General features: G+C 35.0%; 1 protein-coding gene across 1 annotated transcript in view; it reads left to right on the forward strand.

Moving 5' to 3' along the window:
• LOC134752816 (probable chitinase 2) overlaps positions 1-10967 on the forward strand; it is a 483068-nt gene that overhangs the window by 33544 nt on the left and 438557 nt on the right. The window lies entirely within an intron of this gene.

Below are 10967 nucleotides of genomic sequence, written 5' to 3' on the forward strand. Positions count from 1 at the left end.
AACTATGTAATCCAGAACTAGTGAAAAAGCTTTTATTTTCTTTATTTTCGCTATTGTGCTCATAAAAATTGTCTTGAACAATAAGACAAGGTAGTCTTTCAACTGTCGGTAACTAGTTGAGCTGCTTTACTTGTAGATTTAGAATTAGACGTAGATAAATATCGTAATCTGTGATGTAATTAAAATCCTGTGGTGTCAGCATGGTTGCATTTTTATCACCTGTCACTATACCTACTTTTATTTTTATTTATTTTTTATTTTTATTTATTTTATTTGGAGATCCAACAGCTGTGACATTAACATAAAAATTATAGTTGATACAGGAAGCCAATTATAGGAACTCACTACTACCTACTTGTTAGAACGTGACAGGCATAGTGACAGGCGACAAAAATGCTACCGTGCTAAGCCCGCTGAACCCAATTAGTGGGACGAATTATCGCCAGATGATAAACATTGAACAAGACGTTACTAAAAACGCTTTATAATAACTGAAAAATGTATACATCTTGCATGACACCAAGAAAAAATAGTACATTATGATACAAGTGTGCTAAGTTTGACGACCGGTTTGGCCTAGTGGGTAGTGACCCTTCCTGTGAAGCCGATGGTCCTGGGTTCGAATCCCGGTAAGGGCATTTATTTGTGTGATGAGCACAGATATTTGTTCCTGAGTCATGGGTGTTTTCTATGTATTTTTTAAGTATTTATATATTATATATATCGTTGTCTGAGTACCCATAACACAAGCCTCCTTAGGCTTACCGTGGGACTTAGTCAATCTGTGTAAGAATGTTGCTATAATATTTATTTATTTATAAAAAAAAAAAAAAGTTGGTCATTACACACGAGGCGATATTGTGCGCGCGAGCTGTAAGCGAGCGCGCAATAAGAAAGCCGATGTGTGTAATGACCAATGCACGCGCGAAACTTTCATATCAATCAAATTTTAATAGTTAAAACAGTTAGTATTGTCTCTTGCATAGTCTGTCATACTGCCGACCGCCCCTCGCCCCGGCCCGGGCCGGCCGGGCCGCGCAACGCGCAGGCGGTCGGGCGCGCCCGTGCCCGCCAGTCCGACCAATTAAAGAAGGCTCCCTTTCCATGCATATTATTAGCAATCAGTTACCTTCTTAACTCAGTCGGATAATATAATGAAAAAGCACGAGAGGAATAATACACTGAAAGAGCACGCGTGTTTAATATCTAGGATTATAAGCCAAAAATCGATGGAATAAAAACGTCGTTTTGAGCAAGTGTGTTGAAAAATATATAAAAAAAGGATAAGGATTCATGTTGGCTTCATGTAGCATAACGCTTTCGAGCGCGCGAGGCCGCTTGGTGCCCTTGCGCATGCCATCGCTACACTGACCATAATAATATTAAAAATTGGCTGTATGTTTGTATGCGTTTTTTTAATTATTATTTTCAACGACCGGTCAATTCGAACAACGTGATAATTACTAGATACGAGAACAATACGAGATCTGATAGATACGTTATAGTTTAGTTCTCAATTATCTTTTGCAGTCGATTCGAGAAACCAATTGTTCTGACGTTTTGGGATATCCATTAGATATCCATTGGATGTTTAAGTAATATCTTAAGCTAATCTTAAAGAGATCGTTCAAGAGGACATTCGGACTTTCTTAAATATCTCCTTTATCGTTTCTGTTTAATATCTAGTGGATATCTAGTTTTGCCCGTTTCACACGAGGGCAGAGCAGTGGGGCAGAACAGTAGGCAGCACAGTACTGCTACAATTTGAACGCACACGCTGAGACAGAACAGTACTGTCTTGACAGTAACCTAGGCAGAACAGTTAATAGCTTGCCGGTCTATTTTTTCGGGGCAGTTTGCTTCCCCCACCACCTTTCTCGCTCGTCTGTCTTGTGGCAGTGCAGTGCAAAGAGCAGGACTAGTTTTGCAAGTGGCGTGGTTAATTGGCGTTTGACCCAAAGCTTTTTTTCCTATTTATTTCACTCTCTACAATTTCAATTAGCTCATCCAGAGCTATATTTGCAGCAATTTTTAGTAAGTGGCGTAAATGTTGCCATTGTCGCCGTCGACGCTCCATCGCTTTTTCACTCGGACTGTCCTACTATTTCGCCCTACATTTGAACGCCACTGTCCTCCCAAACTGTTCTGTCCTACTGTCCTGCCCCACTGTCTGCCCTCGTGCGAAACGGACATTGAAAACTAGATCATTGTTCGAAATTCGAACTTAGAATTTTCCCGTAAAGAAGGTCGCGCTTTCTAGGAAATTAGGTATGTAAGAAAGTAATGCTTACCTACTACGGTGGATAATAAATGACAAATCAACTACTAACTACTACATAAAGCAAACTCATCTGGCTGAATGTTGTTTATTAATTTTGCTCTGAAAGAGGGTCATTGTTGTTCTAAAAGGTGTGCAGAAAATGATACGTCACGATACGTACATAATGATATATTTTTTTACGTTAAGCAATTGAAATTTGTGTTTAAATTGATTTGTTATACAATTTCCATTCTGATATGTATATTAGTCATACTTGTTATGAACAAAATGCTGCACTTCATGATAAAAGCAAGCCGCTCTGCACAGTGACAGTAGGGACCAAACTGAGCGATTTGACCCGCAGCAGCGGCAGTTTCACCCCTTAGGAACAGAGATGGCGCCACTTCTTTAAAAAATATTTCAAAAAATTCTACAAGCTAAACCAATGAACCGATTTAAATGTTTAATATCTCAAATGAAAGCGCATTATATACATTACTTTTAAAAAAATACTCAGAAAATATACACTCAATACTTTTGATAAAAACGGGAATTTTAAGTTTGTTTTTTTACTCGAGTGATAGTTTTTACTTGATTTCTCAAAAAAATTGTATGGAATATGAATAGTTTAATGCATGTATATATTACTGAATAAATAACAAGTATTATAAAAAAAACCCGACATCGATATCTCTCATACTTCTCGAAATATGAAAGTTTGAATGTGAGTGTAAATTTCTTCAAGATATATTCCAAATAATTCTACAAGCTAAACTATTCGACCGATTTTAATGTTTAATATCTCAAATAAAAGCTCATTATATATACTACTTATAAAAAAATATTCAATAAACATATACTGAATACTTTTGGCAAAAAACGGCATCTTAAGTTTTTTTTCTTACTCGATTGATAGTTTTTACTTGATTTCATAAAAAAAAATTATGGAACATGAATAGTTTAATAAATATATATATAGTACTGAGTATATAAAAGTATTACAAAAAAACCCGACACCGATACCTTTCATTCTTCGCGAAATATTTAAGTTCAATTATGCACGTTCTTACAAATAAATTCTTTAAAAGAAATCTTCAACCGCAGTAAGTGCACTGATTTTAATATGAAATGTGTCATATGAAAAGAAATCACCCAATTTATTTTAATAAATAAAAAAATTAATAAATAAAAACTGAATAAAGTTTTTTCCTGGTGCTGAATTACAAAAAAATATAACAAATCTAAAATTAGGAATTATTTTTATTTAAAGTGACTACATTTGTAAACAAAAAACTTAAATGTCCTCTTCCGGTTCACCGGTAGATGTAGAACTGAAAAAAAAAGTCGTTTTGAGAAGTACTCGTACCATTTCAATACTACAAAATCACCGATCATACATGAACTGGTTGCTGTAGATTACTGTTGGATAATTTTTGTGCCTGTAGATTTACTGTTGAATTATTTTTGTGCCTAGTTGATTACCATTAAACCTATAATTTTGTGCCAGACCTATAATCAGTGGTCAGCATGCAAAATAACTCTGGATTGAAAATTACATTAACTTACTTTTGATTTGTACAGCCACCTTTGCATGATTTACACTGGGCTGTGCATGGTAAGCTGACGCGACGACACTCACAACGCATAGTTTCGCAGCCAGATTTGCAGCCACAATGGTCCAAGAGGCTTAATTGCGACCAAATCGCTGTAACTGCCGACCATTCCGGAGTTCAACTCTCTTTTTCCTCAGTCCATCCTCAAGAAGATGGACATGGTATGGAAACTTCTGGTTTCATAGCGTTTCCCCATATATTGCCCGCTTGGTAAGCCGCTCGAAGTGCATGTTTATAGAGAGCAGCTGATGTAGGTAGCAGGCTTGTCACAAGCTTGTTTTTTGAAGCAAACAAATATTTGTGAACTTCATTTACGTTTATGTGTTCCGTTTGGCCAAACAATAACACAAATCTACAGGTAACTTTATACTAAAATTAAAATATGTAGTTACACACCTGACAACTGACAAAATCAAAAACTTAAAAGTTGACATACTCCTATTTTTCCGTCTTTTTATAGTGGCCAGAGAAAGGCAGCTTGATCTGAACGAATTCTTCCAGTACGAAAACCAAATTTGTCCACCTTCGTTGTCAGTCAATGGAGGGCGTCGTTCAGGGAACAAATCTGATTTGGCCGAGAAATTTGAACCTGCCAACCTACATCAGCATGCACTTCGAGCAGCTTACCAAGAGGGCCATATATGGGGAAACGCTCTGAAACCAGAAGTTTCCATACCATGTACATCTTTTCGGGGATGGACTGAGGAAAAAGAGAGTTGGACTCCGGAATGGTCGGCAGTTACAGCGATTTGGTCTCAATTAAGCCTCTTGGACCATTGTGGCTGCAAATCTGGCTGCGAAACTATGCATTGTGGGTGTCGTCGCGTCAGCTGGCCATGCACAGCCCAGTGTAAATCATGCAAATGTGGCTGTACAAATCAAAAGTTGGTTAATGTAATTTTCAATCCAGGGTTATTTTGCATGCTGACCACTAATTATAGGTCTGGCACAAAATTATAGGTTTAATGGTAAATAATTCAACAGTAATCTACAGCAACCAGTTCATGTATGATCAGTGATTTTGTAGTATTGGAATGGTACGAGTACTTCAAAACGACTTTTCTTTTTCAGTTTTACATCTACCGGTGAACCATATAATTTGACATCACCTAATAATAATTAGTTGCCCGTTTATTTTTGTATTTAATACACTGACAATTATCTGACAATTATCTGATTCAATTCGGCTTATATGTATAAAAACTACTAAATTGACCTACTATTATATTATACACATAGATTTAAGATTAGATCCTAAGTATGCATGAAATATTGCTATGCCCCCACGGGGTCCATGTGGAACTGCCAAGAATTTGTAATACCTATAAAACCATGGTTGCAATAAATAAATATGAAATTTAATATGAACCTGAAGAGGACATTTAAGTTTTTTGTTTACAAATGTAGTCACTTTAAATAAAAATAATTCCCAATTTTAGATGTTATATATTTTTTGTAATTCACCACCAGGAAAAAACTTTATTCAGTTTTTATTTATAAATTTTTTATTTATTAAAATAAATTGGGTGATTTATTTTCATATGACACATTTCATATTCAAATCAGTGCACTTACTGCGGTTGAAGATTTCTTTTAAAGGATTTATTTGTAAGAACGTGCATAATTGAACTTAAATATTTCGTGAAGAATGAAAGGTATCGGTGTCGGGTTTTTTTGTAATACTTTTACATACTCAGTACTATATATATATTCATTAAACTATTCATGTTCCATAATATTTTTTTTAAGAAATCAAGTAAAAACTATCAATCGAGTAAGAAAAAAAACTTAAGATGCCGTTTTTTGCCAAAAGGGTTCAGTATATGTTTTATGAGTATTTTTTTATAAGTAATGTATATAATGAGCTTTTATTTGAGATATTAAACATTGAAATCGGTCGAATAGTTAAGCTTGTAGAATTTTTTGAAATATATTTTGAAGAAATTTACACTCACATTCAAACTTTTATATTTCGTGAAGTATGAGAGGTATCGGTGTCGGGTTTTTTTTATAATACTTGTTATTTATTCAGTTATATATACATGCATTAAGCTATTCATGTTTCATACATTTTTTTTGAGAAACCAAGTAAAAAATATCAATCGAGTAAAAAAAAAAACTTAAGATGCCGTTTTTTGTCGAAAGTAATCAGTATATATTTTTTGAGTATTTTTTTGAAAGTAATGTATATAATGAGCTTTCATTTGAGATATTAAACATTTAAATCGGTTCATTGGTTTAGCTTGTAGAATTTTTTGAAATATTTTTAAAGAAGTGGCGCCATCTCTGTTCCTAAGGGGTGAAACTTGCGCTGCTGCGGGTCAAATCACTCAGTTTGGTCCCTACTAGCACTGTGCAAAGCGGCTTGCTTTTATCATGAAGTGCAGCATCCGGGCAAAAAATGGCCATAACAAGTATGACTATATACTATAAAAAATTATACTTAGTCATGTTTAAAAAAAACATGCATTTTACTCTCGTATTCGAAATGAAAAGTAGTGTTTAACTCGGGTGAAAGGCATCATTTCAGCCTCGGACTATTGGCGTTCTTATTGCGTTCAAGCGCCAAAATACCTCGGCAGAAATGAGTGCCTTTCATCCCTTGGTTAACAGTCTATACCTAACATAATAATTAGTCAAGAAATCAAGAAAAATACGATAAGTATATCAATTATGCAAACAAAATCACGAATGCAAACTAGTATATTTACTTACTTACTTCCTACATACAATAAATGAACCAAAAATCTAAAACCAAAGCATTAAGGTGAAGGCCGCACGTTCTAATTTCAAAATTTGACAGTCCGCAAAGTAACGCCAAAATTCAAATTCGGAATGTGACCTCGGCCAATCAAAGCGGCCAGTAACGTTCCAAATTTAAAAATGTATCGACAGAGTACTATGATTATTGTACTTACGACTTCTTTTTAATAATCGTAATGAAGCTGGCGCCAACGCGTGATATCTGACAGCAGAATCTATTATTTCCAAATATTATTTTTAATATTAAGGCATTGTGCTCCGAATATCGATTTTATTTTCAAGGCAAAAGAACAGATTTTTAAATAGTCGCGTCAATTTAGATACGAGCTTTGGAAAGTAACGTATCATTTTAAAATTGATGCTACAATTTTACATTTGCAGCTGAGATTTGCGAAGTCAGTACGCGTTTGAGTAACTATAGTTATTTTTTCGTAACTGTTTATAAGTTTGTTTTAGTCGACACATGAAAAGACGATTAATTATGTATCGTTTCAACTTGTTGTCTTATTTACATAATGCCATTATAATGCTGTCATTTTGTATATGATACCTTTAAATTCTTTAATTAATGATTGACTTTTACTTGGACGTAGAGTAGGCGTGAAAATTGCGAACTTTAAAATAGTAAAAAAACCGGACATGTGCGAGTCGGACTCGCCCACCGAGGGTTACGTACTTTTTAGTATTTGTTGTTGTAGCGGCAACAGAAATACATCATCTGTGAAAATTTCAACTGTCTAGCTATCACGGTTCATGAGATACAGCCTGGTGACAGACGGACTGACAGACGGACAGCGGAGTCTTAGTAATGGGTTCCGTTTTTACCCTTTGGGTACGGAACCCTATAAAAGGAAGTTAACCCGTGGAGCACCCAAGTATCACAGTAGTATTTTTTTTAATACCACGACGGTGGAATACAAGCGTACGGCCCGCCTGATGGTAAGCAGTCACCGTAGCCCATGGACGCCTGCAACAGTATGGAACTCCTATACGTCTATCATCACACGTGTGACAGTAGGGCGCTCCAAAGTTCTAATTAGGGGCTACCGTTTTTGTGCTCACCAGTTGGCGCCACTGTACATGTAGGTCCAGAACAACAGATCTCAAACTTCTTCTATGCTTATTTTTATAAAATCAATACACAAAAGTATTTTAACGTCTAAATGTGTCAGTCCGTCACTTTCGCACTCACATACTTGTTAGAACGTGACAGGCATAGTGATAAGCGTACCGTGCTAAGACTCCTGGTTAATTTTGCATATATTTTAGTTGGCACTTTTTTTAAACCACTATCATTTATTGAGCTAATATACAGTGTCACATTACACTTACATGTAGGTTGATAGTACGTAGTATTAGTAGGGTTGTCACTAAGAAGAAGATTAATTAATTTTAATATTCTTACTAATTGTTCGTAACAAAAATCTAAACATTACCATAGAGTAACTTATACTAGAGCGGTACTGTCATAGTAAATTTTGTAACCCCAGTAAATTCACTGCCATCTGTCGACACACTTTAAAACTAAAAACAAATATTTATAAAAATACGATAAAATGTATTTAAATATGGATAAATGATTTTTTTATTTGCATTAATTATTTTTATATGATTTTGACCCATGTTAAACGAAACAGTCAACGCCCTCTATACGAGTGTAGGCCAAAACTAGTGGCGCCATCTGATCGAGAATCTAATTTTCGTGATTTTCGAGGCACGTTTTTTCCTTAGACTGTATCCATCTATTACGGAGTTATATCTATCTTTGACATAACGAATCGATTCTCCATCACTTAAACCAAAGATAGATATAACTCCGTAATAGATGGATACAGTCTAAGGAAAAAACGTGCCTCGAAAATCACGAAAATTTGATTCTCGATCAGATGGCGCCACTAGTTTTGGCCTACACTCGTATAGAGGGCGTTGACTGTTTCGTTTGTTATTTATAATTTTAACGCATACCAGTGAAAGAACATGGGTCAAAATCATATAAAAATAATTAATGCAAATAAAAAAATGATTTATCCATATTTAAATACATTTTATCGTATTTTTATAAATATTTATTTTTAGTTTTAAAGTGTGTCGACAGATGGCAGTGAATTTACTGGGGTTACAAAATTTACTATGACAGTACCGCTCTAGTATAAGTTACTCTATGCTTAAACTAACCCCCCTTTGTGAGAAGGATCGTCGTGTCTTTCCACCCTGTATATCTATTGTTTACCATGATTAATCAAAGATGGACAAAGATTCACCACAATTATGAATAAGGAGTGAAAATTCTCGATAAAAAAGCTTGAAACCCCCAAACCTATGCATTTGACATTTTGAAAGACCTCCATCTACACTAGCGCCCCTAGCGGCGAAATTAAACGCGGTAGCCCTCATTACTTTATCGCTTTATGAACTTGGCTGATATTACCTTGTATCTAAATCACTTTTTGATTGAGTCAACTATATCGCCATCCTAAAATGGTACAGTGAACTGGTTTTCAATGTCTCTATACTTGTTGCGACCTCAAGTTGGGGTCAAAACTGTTGGTATTTATCTGTACTAGCATTCCACATGTGTTTGTCTGATTCTACTGTAACAGATGTTATAATACACTGATTTTAACTTTCACGATTTTTACTCATTATTATTCACAACGACGGGACTTAATCGCGTAAAATAAGTTTTAAATTCCCCTCCGAATTTATAACTTATTTTACGCGATTAAGTCCCGTCGTTGTGAATAATAATGTTATAGGTAATTTAGAATAGGTTAGATGACAAATTTTCATTAATGGTATCAATCGATGGTTTGTTGTTGGGATCAAATGTCTATATGGGACCCATTGCATTAAAGCATTACAAAAGTCAGAAATGAATGATAAAGAAATGATAGTCAAAGTCCGACAGTCGTACTTCACTACGCTCCTAACAAAACGATAAGTGAACGTGTCGTTAAGGTCACTGAGAGCCCATCTTGAATGTATGGACAAACAAGAAAAGTGCCCTTTTGTCGATGAAATATTGCGTTTATGTATATAGTTGCCGAACAATCTTTTTTTGGATAAAATGTAAGGAACCGAATGGTCCCGTTACTTTTTTCCTTTTTTAAAGTTAAAAAATAATTAAAATTTTGAAACTTTCAAGTCCTGTATTTTTGTATTATTTCTATATATTATTTTAATATCTACATTATTGTGATAAAGCTCATTTACTATTCTATGTTACTAGATTCTGTTATAAAATTCAACATGTGTCATCATCCCTATTATTGTTACCCGCAATTTAGACTATGTTTTTATATCAAATCTTTTTATATCATTTTGTAAAAAGTCTCAACTCTGAGGCACGCGCACGTCGCCCAGTCAATTTTCATAATTTCGTAACTTAAATTCAATATTGTATTAGTATATCTGCAAAGTATTGCTGAAGTACTTATTGTCCGCCCGGACAATAGTGGTAATCTGTTTTTTTCCCCAATAATGAAAATAAAATAAGAAAAAAAAAGTTTTTGACTACCTGTCTGGCCTAGTGGGTATTGACCCTGCCTAAGAAAGATATATAACTCCGTAATAGTCTAAGGAAAAAACGTGCCTCGAAAATCACGATAATTTAATTCTCGATCAGATGGCGCCACTACCTTTGGCCTACTCTTGTATAGATGGAGTTGACGGTTTCGTCTGTTATTTAACAATTTTAACGCATATCAGTGAAAGAACATGGGTCAAACTAATATAAAAATAATTAATGCCAATATTGCAAATAAATAAAAATCCATATATAAATTAATACATTTTTTGATACTTTTATTTTTAGTTCTAATCGTGTGTCGATAGATGGTAGTAAATTTACTGTGGCTACAAAATTTACTATGACAGTACCGCTCTATATTAATTATTTTAGCCTCTTTGGTAGCGGTGCGCGGCAATTACTATGGCCAGACACCAAAATTGGGATGGGCCGCGTGGGACGGCATGTACTTGTAGCGACGCGACGAAATCGTGGAGTGAGCCACGCCTGCCAATACCTAGGTTTTGCATAGAGAAATGAAACACAAGTGAGAATTTTAAAATGCTCTATTTTATTTTACTTTACCGTATTTTTTATTGCATGACATTAATTATTTTACGAGTGTAGATTTGACTTGCAATATTCTACAAACTTACTAACTAAAATCACTTGGAATAAGCAAATTGATCTAATTTACACATTAATGTATCATATGTAGTGTCTAAAGAAGCTAAGTTTCGTGTTGAGCCCCCTAACATTTTGGTACACGACGTTTATCGCCGACGGTGCTTTCTCTCTGGCGATCGGAGTTACCTGGGTCGGT

The sequence above is a fragment of the Cydia strobilella genome, chromosome 25, assembly GCF_947568885.1.
Source record: "Cydia strobilella chromosome 25, ilCydStro3.1, whole genome shotgun sequence".
NCBI lineage: Eukaryota > Metazoa > Arthropoda > Insecta > Lepidoptera > Tortricidae > Cydia > Cydia strobilella.